Source organism: Patagioenas fasciata, chromosome 4 (genome assembly GCF_037038585.1).
Source record: "Patagioenas fasciata isolate bPatFas1 chromosome 4, bPatFas1.hap1, whole genome shotgun sequence".
Classification (NCBI taxonomy): Eukaryota; Metazoa; Chordata; class Aves; order Columbiformes; family Columbidae; genus Patagioenas; species Patagioenas fasciata.
The window spans coordinates 42,487,977-42,510,085 of record NC_092523.1 but is presented as its reverse complement, the minus strand read 5'-3'; positions in this window follow the sequence as shown (position 1 = coordinate 42,510,085).

Here is a 22,109-nt window from a genome sequence, read left to right as displayed (position 1 = left end):
AATGCAAGTTTGCTGGCTGATTCCTTTTTCTGAGCTGTCACAACCAAACAGCACCTTTCTACTTTCTCTCTTTCTAGTCTCTCTGGTGTCTGGTGAGGATGTGCATGGACATGCAACAAAGATGTACTAATGAAAGTCTGTTACCCCTTAGATAGTGTCACAATGATTAAGGCTCTCACTGGAGGTAGGAAAGGTTGCTCAAACTCTCTTCAAGTTTCTCTGGCTCAGTGAAGGAAATGAAATAAGACTTTTTGCTATTCTAAATGAGCAACACAATACTTCGACAATCCATATTTCACAGATATTCTATAGTAGTCCTGCAGTATTGCCTTTTACACAGGAAACTGGACACTTAAAAGCCATCTGAAGCTGAAAATCATAATGTAGTATAATTAACCAGCGAAGCTGGCAAAACTTCACTTTCATTTATGGTAGGGAAAGGTGGGCCACTCTCTTGACACTCTCTTGATTAGATTTATGGGCATTGGTTTTCATCTTCAAATTCCTTGTCCTTTTACTTTAAAAAATAAATTTAAAATGCCTCCCTTGGTGTGTGTGGGGAGAAGGTTCTGGATTGCATTTTTAAGGTTCTTTCACTTTTTTTTTTTTTTTTTTCCCTTGTCTGGGGGAAAAAATGGGATTTTCTGTTTATTTCTTTGCTTCAGGCTGACTTAGGATGTTTTCAATTTTCAGTCCAAACACAGGAACAAAAGTCCTCTCCAAATCTGCCTCACACCCTTAGCCCTCTTTCTGTAACTTTACACCGGAACAGAATTATAAGCCAGTTCATATGGTTGATAAGGACAGTATGAAATTTTTCTAGTATTTCACATCACACAAAACTAGTAAAAAAAGAAAGGCATTTTTTCCATTTTAATTCCAAATTAAGACAGAAGAATGGAAAATGAAACCTGTGTGTACTGAAGAGCAAAAACTGACAGGACAGGCAAATAATTTTCCAAGTTTGCATAGAGCAGAGATAAAGCATTATAGCAAAATGGTGCCTTTAAAAATATAGTTCCTTGAACCTTCTTGCTGACTTGAATTTCAGCCTCAGCGAGGCTCAAGATCTTGCTAAAGAAATGTCTTTTCCTTGTTGTTTGTGACAGGAGAAAACAGCACTATTAATGACAAGAAACTATTATATTAAGGGAAATATCTTGGCGTTTTTAATGTAAGAAAGGAAGTAAATCATGGTCATATGTACCTTTTGTCCAGCTCAGATTTATCTCTATCATGTTGGAAGTTTTTATTCGGAAGTCTGTGTTGACTCTTATGATTAGGGCCAGAAATCCTACAGCTGACAGGAAAGTGACCTATAAATAATGGTCTATGATGGACTTGTCATCTAGTCACTAAATGAAATATTCTAGTACCCGTTTCCTTTGTCTCGTTTCTCAGTTTCCGTCTTCTTTAAGCTTATTCCTCCTAACTATCTGGTAGGAGTGGGCTTTCTTGGTCATGTAAATGTATTCCATTTTCACCAGAGAAGTACCACTGAACACATTCTTGGAACAAAAATATCAGTTGAATACAATTGCATACAGTTAGTATGCCAAAGTTAAATTTATATATGTACTTTTAAAATGATTGTAAATACATGTAAGTGTATTTACCTTCCCTCCTTTTTGAAGCAAAGGTGATTTACTACAGGAAAAGGAATTATAAATTTGTCAAAGTGGCTTAGCAGACCAGGTATTTCCTATTGAAATTACACTTGGTTAATGGAATAAATCATAATGTTTTTTGTTTGTAGTTGAATCTCAAGGATAACTTTTTATCTCATATATCATTCAGCTCACTGGTTTTGAGTAATTCAATGCATACACTTTTCATTCTTCACTTGAATCTGAATTTTTCAGCCTATGTCATTTTCTGTTGACCTACAGTAGAACATATGCTGTGATCTGTGCCATGACCATTGTAATGTCTGAAAAATGATTGGAGTGATTAGTACGGGTATTTTAACATTATTCATATGTGCATACTATGCTTATTATCTCATTTGCTTTTGCAAGGTTGCACATCTCCTCATAAAAAGGTCACTTCTTGGACAAGTTGAAAATGATATGTTTCAGCTACAGTGCTGCAGTTCTTTGGCTCATCTGGCTGGTCACAGACTAGCCACACAAAAGAGGAATCATAGCTCATAACTGGAGACAGACCTGTTCCACTCCTCTTTTTCTTTTGTTTAGCGAGCTTCAACAAATGAGAAGATAATGGCAATAGACTGTGAAAGGCATACTTGCAACAGTGCTAATATTAAAAACCCTACAATTACCAATGGTGGATCAACTTTCTGTTTCTTTCCTTCTCTAGTCAGCTGTACAAAACAGTCCTGGAGACTTAGAGTGCAGTAGCTAGAGGAAAGTAGACAGAAACACAAGACAGCTGATATAAATAGTTGCCATAAATGTATATACTGAGGGAACCAGTGGTTTCATACTTGTGCTCCAAGCCTTTGTGTTAATGGATACAACTGTGTCAGATGGAATAAGCTACATTTCAGCAAAACTCTTCATACTGGGGCATTAACCCTTTGTGTCCTATTTACACACTATTACCTTGATAGTCTGAATGGCACATATAGTATTAAAAATAATATTAATATTGAAATAAGTTATTATCACTCCCTGGTGGCAGAAGAAAAAAGCACATGAATATTCCCAGTGAACCAAATGTGTCCTTTCAGACTGTTCAGATGGCACCCACACAACTAAAGGAATCCACTGCATTCAGTACCTGATTTCTAACTCTTCATCCTTTTGCAAACAAACCTCTTCACAATGTGACAACCATCTTGCTACAGTGAAAGCATCCTAAAGGTATAGCTTCTCATCCAGACAGCTAGTGTTTAGTTGCTGCAAAGGATACAGGAAATGTGATGTTAAGAGTACACAGCCTACAATGAAGTAACTTGGTACATGAAAACTTTAATCTGTAAGAAAACCCTTTATCTTAATATTAATTGAAGGAAATACGGCCTTTGGATTTGTCACCATTTGCCTAGTTGAGAGGACCTAAATTTCTTCAAGCCTTGGCTCTGTAGCACAGGATCCAAAATTTCTATAGGAGTACTTGGCTTATTATTCATCTGTTAGTAAACAAGATCTTTTCCAAGTAATGGCTGGGCATTTCCTCATTTGTCCCTCTGCTTTTGTAACCTTTTATAAAAGGATTGGAAAAATCCCTGATTTGTATGCTTAGCTAAGAAATTTGAGATTTTGAACCACTTCTTACTTTCCTTTAGCTCAGGGGTGTCAAACTCATTTTCACTGGGGTCACAGGAGCCTCGTCATTGCCTTCAAAGGCCCAAATGTAATTTTAGGACTGTCTAAAAGTAGGAGTAGTTATAATTAGGTAATCCTAACATTGCATTCAGTCCTTTGAAGGCAAACATGAGGCTCATGTGTCCCCCGTGAAAATGAGTTTGACACCCCTGCTTTAGATGCATCATTTAAAACCACATCTAGTAAGCAGTTAGAAGTCAGTAGCACACCAGAAATATGTAGATTTTCAATGATGCAGAAAATAGAGTTTGAATTTCTTGGTCTTACCATCCCAGAGATTGTTACTCAGCAGAAAATATTTGTTTACAAAAAAACTTGCTTCTCCAGATAGAGTTTCAAGGTGGAATCAGTACAAATAATTTGAAATTCTTTGTCTTTTTAGCAAAACAATTTTAACACCTGATTTTCTGATTAACTTACAGCACTTGTCACAGCTTTTGTATTATTCTTCAGTTCTAATATATTTATTGAAAAGCAGCCTGTGGAGTAATGTCAAATAAATGCATATTTTAAACAAGAGCGGGGGAAATGTAATTTCCCACCCACTAACATGTTGACCATATATTCAGAAGTGGTATTTGGCAGGAGCTTTATTCAGTAAGTTATGAACAGCTGCTGCCCACTGTTTTACAACACCCCCTACACGGGGCTGCAGCAAGAACCTGCAAAGTCTACAATTGCAAGGAGTCCAATATTTGAGATCAGCAGGAGACCTATGAAGCTGGCAATGAACAAGGAAGATGCAGATCTCTACTCAAGACTGAATTAATGCTGTTGTGATGATTTGAAATCAAATTTTAAAAACAAAACAATAAGAGATCTGGCTCTACACAATCTGATATTGCCATGCAGCCTGAGAGCTTGCAACTGTATTACACCAGCATGCTTGATTGTTGTCATTGTGCCAGAGATTTGATACTTCTGAAATTCTAACTGGGAATAAGAGTAGATAATATCTGAAAATAAACAAGAAAATGAAAATTTCTGTGGCAGACGTTCTTTGCCATGTCTTTGGATGGGCAGCTGAGAGACTCTGCAGGTTGCTGAGTATGAATTCCATAAGACAAGAATTATACAGTACTATTAATACTTAGCAATTTTTGTCCTGAAATCTGTACAACAAACTGAGTATTTTCCCCCTACCTTAAGGGTTTAAAAAACAACATGTACAGTGTTTAAGGAGACATTTTGGAAAAGGGTGTGAAAAATGAGTTTGAATCTCAATTCCTTGCTGTGGGAGAAGCCCAAGCCCACATAGGAATTGATCTGGGAAAAGCAAACACACAAACAACAACAACAAATCCAAACCACTGGAAAGTATTCCACTCATTCCAATTGGATTTGAAACAGACCTACAAGTCAGCTACAGATTGCAGAGAGATGTAATAGAACCCTTCCTACATGCTCTAGCTAATAGCCAAAGCAAAACAGTGCCACAGTAATTGCTTCAGACAGGTATAACTTCAATCAAAGGAGTGATCTTTCAGATATTGTAATTTTTCCCCAAGACACTACAAACCATTCTAATATAATAAGAAATATGAGCTGATTTTATGATATTAAAAAGTCCTTAAATGCATGACCTTTTAACCTTAATTAAAGTGGACACCATGGGGATGCTGCTGGAGAGAAGCACCTGCCACAGATATGACTACCATGAGTTACAGAGTGTAGATTCCTCTCTCTCTGGATGGGATATTGCTTAGCTGCAAGAGAAGCTCCTCTGCAACTTTGCTCAGTTGCTTTTGCAATGTCTGAATCTTGAGAACTGTTGTCAATCTGCATGAGCAGCATTGATCTGTGTGTGCAGCCTCCCATCACGGTATTGCTCTGATACATGCTACTGTAATTTCCTTGTAATATTCTATACCTTTTGCAGGCATGTTTTTCTGAAAGTGTTGAAGGGTAGAGTCCTTATGGGTCTGGTGGAGGATGCCAAACTGCAATCCTTCATTTAACAGAACTTTATGAGCAAGGATGAGATGCTGCTCCCTTTATTCCATTCTACTGCTCAGTATTTCACAGCAGACCCATACCCAGGCCAGCAAAATCCACTGGAGGGCTATTTTTCCTCTCTAACTTGTGCAGAAGTAGAAAAACAATAATTAGAAAGTGTAATGATGCCTTCTGAATAGGACTTCTCAGTGCAAAGTGCAGTCCAAAAGACATTGGGAGAAAAAAAAAAAAAATGAATAGTGCTGTAGAGTGTAAGGTAACAGTAGAATAGCATGAGTCTATAGGCTGGTTGTATCGAAACAAACATCTCATTAAAATGAGGCACATTTGTATAACCAGTTTTACTCCTTGTAGTTCTCAGTTTTAACACCTGAGCAAATGAAACAGCCATTTGGGTGAACATCAGTTTGGTTTCTAGTTTAGTGCAAGGCCATATCTAATGCTGAGGCACTGTCAGAAATTCTTTCCTTCAAAACAGTCTTTCATGAAATTACTTCTGTGTCTACAGGTTTAGGAACATCAGCACTGCACTGCTGATCTTTTAGACTTCGGCAATACAATAAAACAATTACAAATTAGGTGGGGTTTCCCTTTTGCTTTAGAGATCTTGAGCACACCTACTTCCATCCTGAAAGCAGCTACTTAACATTCAAACCACATAAGGGGCAGTTAATGTCCTAAGAACAACAGCAAATCCACCCTAAAACATTTTGGAAAAGCAATGGACAGGCTCTAATTGCTTCAGCAATGTCCATCAACCATGCCCCCCCCCGCAATCTACAAAATCTAGATCTAGCCATGCCCTGGCCAGTTGTTTCAAGATTCCAGGGCCCAGCCCATTGAAACTAGGTACATTGTTTATATTTCTATGGTAGTGCATGTTTCAATTCACATGCTAGTTTATTGATGGTGGAAACATGTAATAGAATTCAAACTTATCTGGTATACAGTTGCTTTAAAACTGAGTAAACTATATTGAAATCAAGGAGACATTTCAGGTGAAACATGCTGTTAAAATAGGGTAGCAGAGAAATCCTAAATGAAAATTGCAAAAAAAAAAAAAATTAAAATAGTTTACTTATCTTCAAATTCTTGGTAGTGGTTTGGTTGGCTTTACCTCCCTCCATGCTTCGTAAGAATGACATCTGTTCTTACTGATAGCCTGCAAACTACACATCTGCTATCAGGATTTCATATCGGGTACCTACTGTCTTAATCCTGTCTTGTTTACATACTTCAGGTGTTATGTTTCTTTTTGAATATATAAGCTCTTTGAAGAGAAGTTTGTACAAGATCACAGACTCTCTGGACTTCAGACCCTCCTACAGTGTCTCTAGTTATATCTATATTTGTGTGTAGTTTTGTGTTTGCATATATAGCAAGTTTAAAGCAAGTTACAGAAGCTGAGTCGTAAGAAAATATAAGTGAAATGAACTTAAGATCATGGGCTGACTTTGGGCCTAGAAGGAACTTAAAGCCCATGTCCTGTTGAAATCTGACTTTTTCATCTACAGCAGGTGGTTCAAAAAATTGCTCGTCTAGTACATTTTAGCTTTGAGCTGTCTACTTCCAGAGAGATGCATAAACTTTATAAAACAGATGGCTACACTGACAGCTTGCCAGAAACCTAGGGACCACACTTAGTCTACATAAAATCATGAACATAATCACTATTTATTTCTATTCATAACACCTCTGATAACTGATTGAACAGAACTGCTACTGTTTAAACTCAGCAGTGATGGGTTTTATTGTAAAAAACTGTGGGGGTAAGTGGTGATGAGAGTCCTAGCTAAGACCTTTTCAGGTAGCACCTTAGATAATCCCTTCCTAGTCCGAAAAGATGAGGAACCTTGGTAGAAATAATTTAATCTGGTATGCTGGCAATCCATGCTTCAGTCCTCTGAAACAAGGAAATGGGATTTCCTGACATGATGTGCCAATGCAAAATGCATTACATGCTAATAAGGAAGGCCCTGGTCCACCCAGTGCCAGGAGGCTCATTTAACAGTTTTGTTAACATGGTTTTCAGGGGAAGGTACACTGTTTCTCTAGCTCATTAACCTTTTCTGTGTTCTGAATATGCTGGATAAAGTGGAAAAATATGCTGCAGGCACCGATGTACATACCAGGTGTGAGTAAGACCAATAGTTGCTTCTTTATTCAGTGAGAGTCAAGTAAAAAAATAGATGTAACAACCATTACTTACTATAACTTTCTGCTGACATTCAAAGGCAGAAAATTTTTTATTTCATGTTCCATCTTTGAACCGTTCAGCAAAGCTTGACTATTACCAGGAAGAAATGACACCTGAATCTCAGAGGTATATACATCAGAACAGAGCATATTATAGCTGCTGTTCTTAACAGGTTTTTGAGCAGCTGCTGAAGCTGAAGGAATGAAATATACATTAAACAAATGTAGCATTATAGACCAAAAACTTTTGTCCTAAAAGGAGGCTGAATGCATTGAGTATCATAGAGTGTTTACTCCTTATGCTTTCTGCACTTGTTCAAACAGCAAGACTTCAAGGCAAACAGCCAAGAAGGATTCAGCTGTTCAGATTCCACAAATCCACCATCCTGTCATGGGCACTAGGCTATGCCTTTGCAGAAGAGAGCTTGATTGACAGTTCAGTGTGATGAAGCATAAGCTCAGGGTCTGGATGCTATGTCTATCAGTAGCACAAAAAGACAAAAATTCTTTATTAGTGCATTTTGAGCTACATGAAGCCTCATGTGCAGCCTGACCTAGAGCTGACCCTCTGCAGATGCAATAGAGGTTTCTGGTTAGCTTGTTAGGCAGCAAAGGAATCTGTCTGCTGAGTGAAGCTTGGGGCTCTCATGCAAAGTACTGTCGGAGAAGGAGTCTTTATTAAGCTCTTTTTCCAACTTTGAAATCTGTGTTTGAGAGCTGTCTTTTAATGACTGATGGGGTTTGCAAGGAATCCCATTGCTACCATCCTGGACATGTGTGCAGTCCTGGCCTGCTAAAGTACTCTTGGCTGCAAGAACGGAGTTGATGATAATCACCTGGTTTTGCAGGGTACCACACAGACTAGACAATATTTTTTTTCCTCAGTCTCAATACTACGATCAGTTCTCTACAAGCCAAGACAAAATATCTCTGGGCAATCTTCATAGGTGTCTGAGCCTATACCAGAGAAACATTATTACCATGTTGACGAAAATTAATTGGGCTGGGAGTTACCTACCAGATTTTGCAATACTATAGTTCCTGCCACAAGTGCTGTGACCTCTTAACTCCCAATGCCCTTTAAGCTCTGTAAGTCTTATTGTTAAGGGATTTCCAGCCCATCCCTATTCATTACCTTGGAAACATAAACAGAAGCATTACTGAAAATGTCTAATAATGAATTTAGCCTAAGCACCCTGCTGGGAGGCATAGGAGCATTATTATCCCCATTTTACAATTGAAGAAAAAGTTCCAGACTTCAAGGCTGTCCACCAGATCTCATTCTGCCAAGTCTGTCCTGCCTGTATGACTGGGCTATTAACTTGAATTCCTCTGTTGACCACTAATACAACAGAATCAACTGTCAAGATAGGTGGTCTCTCATGTAATCACATTTGAAACCTTTGAGGCTCACTCTATATTAAAAACAACAGTTTAAATCCTGCCCATAAACTTGCCAACAGTCACTACAGGTTTCTGCAGCATCAGTTTAATAGTCTCTCTGTGTGATACACTACTTAATTAGAAGGTAGAATGAAGCTGCTGGAGCTTAAGCTTCTGTATCATCTCTACAGGCAGCCCCTTTGCAAAGCCCGGACTTGACTGTGACAATTGCACTGAGAGCTGCATCCTTCTCACTCCTTCACAGCAGAGATGAAAAAGTCATGGGTATCTCACTTTTCCATGTGGCTCTGGCTAGCTGGAGAGCCAGTAAGATGCAGCATTCTTACTCTGAGCATTGAGAAATCAAGGCACTGGTTTAAAAATAATGAGATTTTAAACAGATACTACTGTTCTTGTTCTTTGAACTTGTCTTCATGTTTTGTGTGGAGTGTTCATGTTTTAAAGTATTTCTTCAAAAACAAAAGAACTTCAGGTTTGGTGGGTTTCTTCAATGATGGAGAAAGTATTTGTATAATATCTTGCATCTTATTGCATGGACTTCAAGAAAACATCACAATTCTGCTCAAGTCGCAAGGTATGAAAAGTCCTCTCTTGTAAGCACCTTAGCCTCTGAGGAGGTGGCCACAGAAAACCACATATTGCCAATAGCACAGAAATTAAGAAACTATCTCATGGGGGAGAATGAAGAATTTTAAAGTCCATTGCAGCTGAAATCATTTAGCAAAGCATAAGACAAGTGAGGCAAGTTCAAAGAATGCTTGACTCCATAGATTCAAGCAGTGAATGCTAGGCAGAAGGAAGATATTTAATTAATGTTATTTTGTACAGTTCTAGTCTGCTTACTACTTTTCTGTTAACTGAGGCAGATAAAATGATCTGTGAAGATATGATACTGCACTCTAGGCAAAGCGGAATGTAAAAGAGACATTTTGAAAGGAAAAATTCTATCCAGAACCTGTGCTTAACGCAAAGAGAGGTACAGCTAGCAAAGGGATTCACAACATAAAGCTGAACTAAGCTTACTCTGACAATATGGGACTAGACTGTTCAGCATGGTAATCAACACAAGTAACACAAGTCAGACATCTGGAAAAAGAAATGCACTAAATGTGTTTTGTAAACTGGGTATGCTCACCACGAACAAAAAGGACAATAGTACCACCAACTTAGATGAATGCTTTGTAGCTGCAAGTGGATGAAGTTTCAATGAAACATGAGTTGACAACCAACCAAAAACATGTAGGATAGCATTTCCTTTAAATTATAGCATATAACATGACAGCAAAGTGCTGGAGAAACCTCAAAAAATATACAGGTAAATTAAAATTGAGGACACAAGGAGGAAAACTCCCACTAGAAGAGTATGTGAACCACTTCTGACTAGGTATTAGCTCAGAAGACACATACAAAGCTGCTAAGGATAGGAGCATTCAGGGCTGGGTTAGAAGTCCATAAAGCCTTTGATCTCATGGAAAGGACGTACGTGTTAGAGTGACAGACAAATGCAGTTCCTGAAAAGCCTTTGACAGCGTTTTCCTGGGAAAAGGACAAAAATCAAGAACAGAACAGAGGAGTTCAAGCTTCCCATACATTAAATTACTCAGAAAAAAAAAAATAAAAACACCAATAAAAAGAGAGAAACACTTCTGTAAAGAAAAGAATCATGTATGTATAAGAGAAGGAAGAGATCTGAGGACAAGGCACATGACATGTATTTGTGTATACTTGATAGATCATCAGAGCTGTGGTGAGTACTATTTGAAAAAAAATGGGATCCATGTTTGTTCAATGCATCCCTTCTTAAACCTTTTCTTTACCCCGTCACTTGAGAAACAAGGTGTTTCCAAGTGTTTCACAGGAAAAAAAAAAATGAAGACACTGGGAAAACAGTTTCTCAGACAGGGAGAACTAAGTGAAGTGGTGTAAAGGACTATTTTGGAAAGAGTTTGGACTGCTGCATAAACAATGACAAATCCAGGGTGCACTTATAAGGAAAACTAAAACTAAGTTGTTAGCAAAATACATGGATTCTGTGGCATCTGAAAGGGTTCTGTGGTAAACTACGGAAAAAAAAGAGCGCTTACCATACTTACTAAAAGAGTAACCTGAGTGTGCTGTTCAGAATAGATATCTAGAGTACATGAGAAACAATTCTTATTAAAGAGGTTGAGAAATGAGAGTTAATTAAGCTGCAGCCAGGAAGGATGTGGAATATGGTATAATTAACCTTAGCCTATTATGCTTGTGCTGGCAGATAGGTCCAGGAAGAAGGCTTAAAGTGAGAGGAACTGGACAGCTTTAGGAAACAAGAAGCTTGTCTCAAACTAATGCTTGACTGAATCAATAGGTCCAGGAGTTTGTGTACAAGTGTCAGGATGGCCTGTTGCAGCTGTGGGCTTGCTTGTGAAGAAAACCATTGGTTAGGCCAAATATTTATATGAACTGTACTCCTTTTAAAATGTATTTTGAACACTATACATTACAAGTGGGGCTGTATTTTTAACTCCAGCTTTCTGGTGATGTAGCAGAAATGTACCAGAATTCTCTTGAATGGACCTAGAAGCAGCAGGGCCAGATTTGTAACCCTGATCTGTGGGCAAACTGTCCTCTGGGGAAAATGGCTCCTGTTAGAAAGGCACATCCCACCTGAAACACCTGCTTCTCCTATTTCAGCATTAGGGTGGCATAGTTGTTTCTAGTGTTCCAGTCCTAAGAGAAACCCCCAAAAAATAACATGTTGAACTAGAGATGGATTGCTAGTTAGAAAAGTCAAGGAACTGTTGTCATTTCTGTGTTTGCAGAGTTGTATATCTTATATATGAATACTACATTAATAGCATTAAACGTAAGATGAGGAAATTGATGGTACTGCCTGGGACCCAGAAGTGCTGTTCTTGCTCCTTTGTGGTGACATTTACACTAGTTCAGTGAATAAATGTTCATTAAAACAACAGAAACTCACCCCTGACAGCTCAGTGACTTCATCACTTTATGGGAAATTCAGGGTAATAGTTCGCATCACTGTTTTCACCTAACCACCATGCTACCAGGCACTCTGATCTGAGCTTTTCTCAGTCCCTCCTGTATAAGCTCTTTACATCTGCTTTAAAGCTATAAATACTCAGATATACACATGTCTACGGTAGGTAGGGCACCTGTTTAAGTGCTTCGCTAGATGGCTAGTTACTTGGACAAATGAGAGTGCTATTTTCTGTGGAGACCAAGAACACATGTAATCACTGCGGTGACTAGCACAAGTTGAAGCAACAGCCTCTCCCACCCAAGAAGTGAACACTGAACCCTGATCTTCACCCACATTCAGAGCATTTACTTTAGCTTCTCTTACCCCTTAGCTGGAGGGTTAGCCTATCTTCCTTTCTCTTCCAGAAATCCAGTTTCTATAAACCCAAAACTTTTCTAGCTGAAAATTTTCAATAGGTTAAATTCAAACTGATCAGTCATTTGGGATGAACAAAACTATGCATTGTTGGTAAATGAACCACTTGTCCAAGTTACCTGCTTCAATCTGTGTGAGAGCCTCTTACCTGTGTTTTCATCCACAGAGGCAATAACCAAAACTTCCACAATAATGCTGCTCATGAGGTCAAGACCCTTACTCAGGTGGTAATCACAACATGGCTTTCAAAGCTCTGTTTTCTTGAAAGTTGTGTCTAGTATTTAAGAAACTCCTTCAAGCATTTGCAACCTAAAAAACAAACTGATGACGGAAGTTAAGAATGCCAGTCTTTACTCCATTTGAACTTCACTGTTTCGTAGAAGCGTTCTGCTATAAATCTTCTGATAACTGGGAGCTTGGTGCACTGTAAAAGCTGTACTAGGAGAAATGATGATGAATACTGGCAGATGATACAAAGTGAAAGGAATGGAAAGCTCATGGGAGGAAATAATGACAGACAGAGTCAAGAGCAGAGCTGAGAATTTGGCACTTGAGGCAAAGCCTAAATGAATTGTGAAAGTTTCCTACAGTAAAGGATGCAGCTGTCTCATGTTATCCACCTAATCTTCCATCTCCAGGAGCAAAAGATCTTTAATGAATGGTGCCAAACTTGTTCTCCTTGTCTTGCATGTGTTGAACAACACTCATAATCTGAAATCTGTCCAGTATTTCTCTTTCTAAATATCATAACTCAGTCTTCCTCAGATTTCCTGTGGTTTTACTCTGGGGGTAAGCTGTCCATTCGCCAACCTCGTCTTCATCGGGGAAGCTACACGCCGGTTAGGTCTACCAGTATCCTTCATTGTTTTTACGTCATAATTTAAAACAAACAAACAAACAAAAACCAAACAACTGATAATGCATATTCTGTTCTTCCTAATGGCTTCTAGATCTTTCTACAATACCAGCTAAAACTGAACTTTATATAAATCACTAGCAGGACTACAGTCAGTCCTCATCAAATATTCACCTCATTTTTTTGATAGAGTGATTAAAGGGGTGTAATTCAAGATGAGGGTTTTCATGGAGCTGTGGGTACCCTTCAAAATACTGGTCCAACTTTCTTATATGCTGGTAGCTCTTGTTATTCCTACTGTGGTCAAGACAGAATATTTGTAATAACACATATGGTATTCTTTTAACTAGCAGGTTATTAATCAGAGATAAAGAACTGTCTTAAGCTGTACTAAAGAAACTCACCATGTGTTTTCTTGTTCTTGTTAGTAAATACTGGTCTGGATTCTGTCTAACCTTTTGGTCAGTGCTTGGCTCAACACTTGTCTCAAATGGAGGGAGGATGATGTCAAATGCAAATGCAGTTGCCAGCAGCAAGTGCTCCTCTGTGACCTTTGAAAATTTATAATTTTCTTTTTTAAACAATTAAATAGAAAAATGTCCCCTGACTGGGTTTGGGTTTATCAAACTCAGTAATGACATAGCATATAATATTAATATAGCTTTTAATCTTATGCATCTAATTTATTGGTGCCCAGTTTCCTTTCTCTTGACCGTGTACATACATAGTCTAGATATATTGACAGTACAAAAATAAAAATGTTTATTAAAGGTGGTGATCTCCACTTGGCCAGAACACCAAAGCTTTTGCTTGGATAGGTAGGTAGCAAACTTGTGTGAGAAATAGCACATCTATTTATCTACACATTTAGGATATCTATTTACCTTTGGTGTTTGGAAAACCTCATGTAACACATGTAGCCTTAGCATCATTTTTCATTAAGACCTGTAGAGTCAGGAAAGGCTTTGAACACTCATGACAGAACCCTTAAATGACCAACGGAAAGTAAAACTCTATGTGCTTTCAACTCTTTTTACAAGTCTGCTTGTTTTGAGAGAAGGGTTGGCCAGAAAACAAGAATTCTATTTGTAAAACTATTTAAGGTTTAAGATATACAACAGTTTTGCAATGGAACGTTCACATGACCTTTCAGAATTTCTTATAGGTATTGATTCATTCTGACATACTTAATTACTTGTTGTGCAGAAAACTTTTCTTGGAGTATGGGGGATTCCATACTCAAAGTCTCTTTCCTGTAGTATATAACGTTTTTCTTTTCTATCATTTTAAATATACAAACATGTATACGTGTATACATATATACAAAACACCAATATTTGTCCAATGGACAAAATGGTACAGCTCTTACAGAACAGAAAAATTTAAGCCAGGCAGCAGATGGAATCTGGGACTGAGTCACCCTCAATCCCTTCAAGCAATCAGGCTATTTAGCTATTTTGGGTAAGGCTCTCTGATTCTGATCAACAAGTCCATTCTGGACTGAAAATACCTAGCCAGTAGTGCTGACATTGAAACCTGCATGTTGATTTGATAAATTGTCAATACCTACAGAATTTTTAAAGCTTTTCATCAACCTGGCAGTGATTGTCTTCTGAAGTCATAGTTAAGGTAGATTTAAGAAACTGTTAGGTTTTAAAGAACTTCTTTAAAAAGTCAGTCTATTTTCCTTCTAGTTAAACATGCCTCACAAAACATAGAGGTGTAACTATTGCAACCCAAGAGCAGAAATTGATTCAACTATGCTTATAGAGTATGAAGGTACATAATCCAAGACTTATAATGTCTTTCCTTTTCTTGCTACACTTTAAAAAGATTTCTTTCTGATTGTTGATTGGTGTAAGTTTATTGCTGAGAGTGTGAGGAAAGAAAAGAACTACTTAGAAATTATAAACTGCATTAGCTTTATAGTTTATAAATCCTTTTAAACACACTGTAAGCATTCAGTATCCAAAGTGCTGATGTCTTCTGAAAAATTGCCTCAGAAAAAAAAAAAAAATTGGTCCTTAATTGTGGGTGTGGAATACTTTGCAGTTCTGGCTCTGACCTGAACCCCATTACACCTAGTGATACTCAAGCACTGACATATGAATACACTCTCACATCAGCATCCTATTTCTATTTGGCCCAGCCAGCTCTTAGAAAAACAAATATTTCTAACCCAGCATAATTTTCCTTGATTCTGGCATGAAATGAGCAAGCAACAGCATCTGATGGTGTGAAAGCACTCTGCTTTCTCTGCCTTGTCCATGTCAAGCAGCAGTCTTCCACATGTTTTCGTGACACAGTCTTGTAGGAGTCAGCAGAGTGCTGTATAGACTTTGGCCTGAACAGCTGGATGACTGACTGAATCTGCTCACTGACTTCAAATCACATGTTATCAGTGAAACCTTTGCTGCTGTGTTTCCTTTCATTGTGTCCTTGAGCTGACCATTTCCTGCTCATGTCCTTTAAGCAGAGAATATACAGAAGATCAGGGTCAACCCTGACACTGCAAACGCTTCACTTATGGTTTGGGAAGATAAAGCTGTTGTTTTAATAACGTTTGAACAAACATAAAAGTTGCCTACACTTCTTTTTTTTTTCTAATACAGTCACAAAGAACGAATCATAAAAATTTCCTTCATCATCAATTTTTAGCCAATATTGAACGGATTTTTTAAAATGTGGTGTGTGGTTCCAGCTGTGATAAATGCAAGCTATTGCAATCTGTTGGAGGAACCAGAATGTTTTATAATGACCCCGCACTGTAATCTAAGCCAAGCAAATATAATGATTCACCCAGGGAAGATAAATTATTGCCTGGAAAAATGCCAAAGCATTTTAATTTGTAACTCCAACATGTCTCTCTTGGAACCCATTGTAAAGTGTCTGCGATATGAAGTATTTTCCAAATTGTTATATAACTTCATAATTCACAGTGTTTTTTTTCCCCCTTCCTCATCCAGCACACACATACATGTATTTAATTTAGACAAAAAAATGTTTTAAATAGCCACTTGAAAAGCCCTTTGCTATAACCCCATGGGGGAAAAAAAAAAAAAAATTACCATAGTTTTTTCTGTCAGTAACATTCTAGATTTGAAGTTGGAGCTGCAGCAGGTGTCAGAGGGCCACTTGTCACCACAGCTTGGAAATGTGACAAGTTGTCAGAATGGGTTGGATGTCCCAGGCTGTTATTAGCCATCTGTTTGCAGCTCTGGGCAGGTCAGCTGCCTGGACTTGACCAGAGCCACCCCTTAATTATAGAATTTACAATTCCAGCCAATTTAGAGCTGATTTTGCTTATTGTTTATAAAAGGAAGATGTGTCACACAGCACGGCACTGACTTGTTTCTGGGATTTTGTGGAAATTGTGGCGTACAATTTAGGACTTGCCTGCCGGTGGCTCCCCTGAGCACCGAAAGGGTGTGAGTCTGTGCACTGCCTGCCTACCTTCACTTTCTGCGACTGCTTTTCTAACGTCAGGACTTCCAGCTGCGTAGGAGAAGCTCCCGTTTGCCTGTGTATGTTTTGTGTGTGTCATCCTTGCAGTAACCAGACATGAGGTTACCCTTGCTGCTTGTGAGTGCTCATCTTTGTTCCCGTAACTGTTCCCAGAGAAGTCACTCCTCAGAAATGTGCATGGTCATTGACTAAGAGTGGGATACTATTGTGTCCCGCTCCCCTAACAGAATAGTAGAGTTTCACCACGTTCCTAACATTTCCAAGGCCAAGCAAGCACGTGAGAATAAGATAGAGAGAACTGCATTTTGATAGCTCTAGCAGGCTTTCCCTTTTTTCTCTGAAACTCATTTGAAACAACTCTGTAACTAATTAGAGTTACGCTGCATGCCAAGGGAAGTTGTGATGAGGTAAGGTTAAATAAAAAAAAACAATATTTCAATACATTGCACAATTTGTTAGCTATCTAAAATATTTTCTGATGTTAATTGGTATAGAACAATATTAATTATTCTGCTTTTTTTTTTTTTTAACTCTTATTGTACTAATACGTCTTTTAAGAAACTAATGGCACACCTAAAAATCCTGAAAAGTATTGTCAATAATATTTTATTGTACTAGAACAGAAAAACATAACATTCAGTTAATTTGATTCTAACTTCTTGTGCTCTTAGTTTTCTTTCTGGGGAAGAAGTGTGGGCAATGAAAATGACGTACTAAATTTTACGTTCTTCTATTGCTTATAATATATTTTCGTTATTAAGTAATAAAATGGACAGGAACATGTACTGTTTATTGGAATGTGATTCAATCTCACTTTCACATCTCTTTTCCCTAACTGGCCAGCACTACAGCTGTAAATAGCTATTGTGAACCGGCATTACTCTATACTATCACCTTCTCCTTGTGTGATTACAGATTTCAGAATTCTCTCACAGTATATTAAAGCAATATGAATTGACATGTCCATTGTAATTTTGGTTGGAAGATCAGGCAAGAAAAAGCTCTTCTGTTCAGAAATGTTTTATAGGGCACATTTCTATAATAAGCTCAGATCAGTCATTGTACTTTTGCTTGTACTGTAATGCACCTCTGGAGATCAGAGGCATGAAAGTTTTAAAAAAATCAGTAGAAGAACAGTTTATATATTTTATATATGATGTATATCAAAATACAACATGGACACTTCTGACTTCAGAGAGTATAGTTCTATTGAGAGTTTCTGCTAAGATCATGATACCAATCTTGAGCAAGTTGCACAGTTCAAAGAATGTTTAGATAGAATTCAGGACCCTTAGCTGAAGGTACCCAGGTTTTATGTTTACAATTAATGGATTAGATCTATATTCATTGTACACATATGGCTCTGCACATGTCCTACCTACTTCTCAGTGCAATTCTTGGTTTCATGAAACTATATGCAAGATTTGGTGATCTTTTCTTCAGGGGTCACTGTTTTCCTCAGTGAAATTTCTCTTGTTCTCACCTCTTTCTGTGCCACTCATTTTCACCTCCTTTAGCATTCACACAAACAGGTGTTGGGAAATTTCTACTTATCTGCACTATTAACGCTGTGGTATTAGAGTGTGACCATTATGCTATCACATATTAATCCAGACAAGTTTTCCTTGGAAATAAGGTGAACGATGGTTTGAGGAGCAAATGCTGCCCCAACAGCTGGCCACCTGCTCCCAGCCCAGCACCCAGGACGTATTGCTGTGTGCTAGGATGGAGAGCAGAGAGCCAGAAGCTGCTGCCCAAGGGGAGGAGAGATGGGTCTGCACTTTGATCAGTGGTGGATGAGGATAAATTTGGCAACCAGTGGAAGAAGGAGGTAAAGGGCCAAGCTGGACTGGCCTTGCAAGCATGCTGTATCATAGACATACCATGCAAGTCTGAGCTAAGCTGTCTGCTATGTAACAGTGGCTCTCGTGATGGCAGTTCTTGTCAGAGTGATGGCATCATTCAGAACTGTACGCAATGGATAAAGAATGGTATGTTAAGTTGGTGTCCTACAGTACGGATGTCATGATGACATGATCAGCTGTGGGCTGAGTTTGTAGGTGCTCTTAATTTATACTTTCTTGTGGCTTTTTCTGTTTTCCATTACTATAAATTAATTAATATCAGAAACCTTTATGTCCACATTACCAAACTTTTCTTTTTTTCGTGCAAAAGCAAAAGATGAAAGCTAGTTTAGAAAAGTGTAAATTGAATATATTTTGCTATTAAAGTTTTTCACTGTTTTAAGTTTCAACCTTATTGTTCTGTTACTTATATTTATTGTGGGCTGTGCTGTATGGTAGTAGAAAAGACTGTTCAATGAAATTTTCTATGGGAAAAATTAGTTGCAAAAGGAGGTTAGTGATAGGATGAAGCTTAATGGTTTTAAACTGAAAGAAGGTAGATTTAGATTAGATATTAGGAAGAAATTATTTACTGTGAGGGTGGTGAGACAATGGAACAGTCTGCCCAGAGAAACTGTGGATGCTCCATCCCTGGAAGCGTTCAAGGCCAGGCTAGACAGGGCTTTGAGCAACCTGGTCTAGTGGAAGGTGTCCTTGTCCATGGCACATAAGTTTGTCTCGTGTGTGTATGTATGTTAAACTCACTGTATTTCATTCAAAAATGAAAATTTAAAAAATCTTTTTTCGTTATGTATTAAGTAGAAGTATGGTTTCAAAGATCTGTTTAGCAAAAGATTTTGACTTAATTGGAGCAGGGAGTATCCAAAGTCATGTTCTGTCTGCTGAAGGATAACTAATTCATAATACAGTCTTCCCTCAAAGGGAGGAGATTTGTATTTCCTAGTAATAGTGGAATGTCTGGACCACAAAATGAGCCTTACAAGCCCTATTTTGAAGAAACCTCTACCAATACTGGATTGTCACAGTATTGTTTCCTTTTTCTTCTGTTTTTCATGCATTATTTGGAAGGGAGGATCACACAACATAAGACAACAGTGGTGTACCATAACCACTACTGAAAGAACTACAGTCTGAGAAAAAGTGATCACAGGGAGATGGAAGGTATTCAGGTAGGAATTACTGAGAATTTACCCTCCAAAAACTGAATAAACATTCATGTTGGTTTTCATTTTAGTTATAGTGGGTTTCCAGTTGCTGCTGTGATTCAGTATTGCAATTGGATATCCAAACAAAACCAGTTAAATACCTGTTACTACTTGTTCTTTTTATGTGTCAAAACATAGCTTGATCTGCTAGGAGCCCATAAATATAAATATCAAATTTTAAGGCTTTTTTACTCTGAAGTTGAGAGTCTTTAGAGAGTAAAGCAGATTTTCTTTTGAATTGTGGTCATCTAGTTTTACATCTGCGAGGTCCTTTTCTGGGGAAGAGCTAAGTTTCATTATTAAAAGCAATAAAGAGTTCCCCTGTCAATCAAATTAAGCAGGCTAGAAATCAATGAAAAACAAAAAATATAACAGCGTCAAACTACGCCACCAGCATTAAGCACTAATTGGCCTAATTTCTAAGTTACAACTTTTATTGTAACTTGGCTATGTCTGTCAGGCTGGACTGAATGAACACAAAACGTGGCATGAATATGAAATCTTTGCATGGAACTTTTTTTTAATTTTATTCAATATTTTTAACTCTTAAATTTGCAGTAGTGAAAAAGAGAAGGTCAGATTTCATCATTGCTTCCTCTCTTTCAAATAAGATCCATATTGAAGGTTTCGATGTTTATCATCTATCAATAATATGAACTCTAAATATGGATTGACCATAACATAATAAAATAAATCAATGAACAAAAACTAAAGTATTACAAAAGTCTCCATGTGGTGACTATGCTTAACAGGATATTTACATATGAATAGGTCTATCTGTATGCAAAAACATACCTCAAGCTGCACAAATTATTCACAAGTGCATTTTATGAATTGAACCTCCTTACTCAAAATGATATACTGATCCAAAGATGTCTTATACTATATTTTGCTCTTAAGCTCTCTTACTTTGAATTCTTGAATTTAGCAGCCATTGGATATGTCAATTAAGTGCCTAAGGATCAGTAGCACCTCAGATCAACACATATATTTCAGAGCTAACTGTGTCGTGCTACTTCTTGCATGATGGGGAAGACTTTCAATCCTGGAGGTCTTTGTTTTAATGAATCAGAGCCAGAGCGTTCTCCACATTCAAACACAGAATCTTTTCTTCCGCTTTTGTAGTTTAATTACATACTTCAGCCTCCTCCCCAAATATCTAATTTCATTGAAATTGTTAGTAATTCTATCTTGACATATGCAGATATATTGGAGAAAATAGGCTGAATGTCTGGACTTGTTAGTGAATTGGAAAATCTATGTCAAATTTGTCTTTTGAAAGCATGAATTGTGAGTTTAAAGTGTAAAAAGGATGGTTTAAATTGTGTGGTTAATTCAAGTTCCTTGAACCAGTTCCAGTCATCTTGTCATTTTAAAAATCTTTACTAAGATTAAAAGGATTTCATTTAGGAAAGCACTGGGCAACTTTTGCTCAAACTGTCAATAATAGCAGCTGCTTTTCCTTTATGAATTATCTGTAAAGTAAGATGTATTTGGGAGCTTTCAACAGAAGAGAAAACATTACTTGCTATAGTGGCAAGTTCTCCATTTCACAATGTAGCACCACTTAAGGGTCATTGTGTTCCCTTGCAGAAACACATTTGCACAACAATTGTTTAAATGCAACATAATAGGACAGGGACTTCTGTATTCCTACTTTGTCTGAGTGCGATGTAGCAGATGAAATAAGAGTGTACGGGGTGACCAGCTGACTCTCTGTGGAGACAAAAAGTAATCTCTGGACCAGTTATGGATTATAGGCCATGAAACACTGAACAAAGGATCTGTTCATTTCAGCTAAAATTGAAGATTTCTATCAAACTGTTTCAGCTCACTGTTTGCTGCCTAATATTTGTGGTCAGTGACCAGATGACTGAAGAAGGGAAATCAGAGGTTTGAGAAAGCCCTGATGAACATTCCTAGGCGTGAGCCTTTGCACGAGTACTCATGAGACTTCTTGTTTTCTGCAAGCATTTTGGCTAAAAGAATATTCACATATTTTCTGAAAATAAATACAAAAGGTCATAAATACCACTGAGGTGAATTCATGGGTTTTAGTGTAATACATATCTCTTAGTACTTACTTTACTGTATTCACCCACGTCTAAAGAGTAACAAGGGATCTCTTGGAATGCAAATGCTCTTTACCAGCAGGAAAACTATCAAGAAAATGTATCTGTTGTAGAAGGTTTCATACCTCTAGATCTGAATTTGCCATGTATGTGAAAAGATAGAAAACAGAAAAAATGTTGAAGTAAAATTTCACTGTGCCTGGGAAAGGCTGAAGTAAAAGAACATTAAAAGTAAATCATTTTTAAACTGTGCAAAAAACACTGTATAAACTGCTAAATGCTACTGAGGGACTGGATGTGTTACAGCTGCAGCTGTTGATTTGTGATGTTACGGCATGCAAATGTTCTTCTAGGGACAAATACACAAAAACATTAAAATATAACTAATCTTTAGAACGTGTGA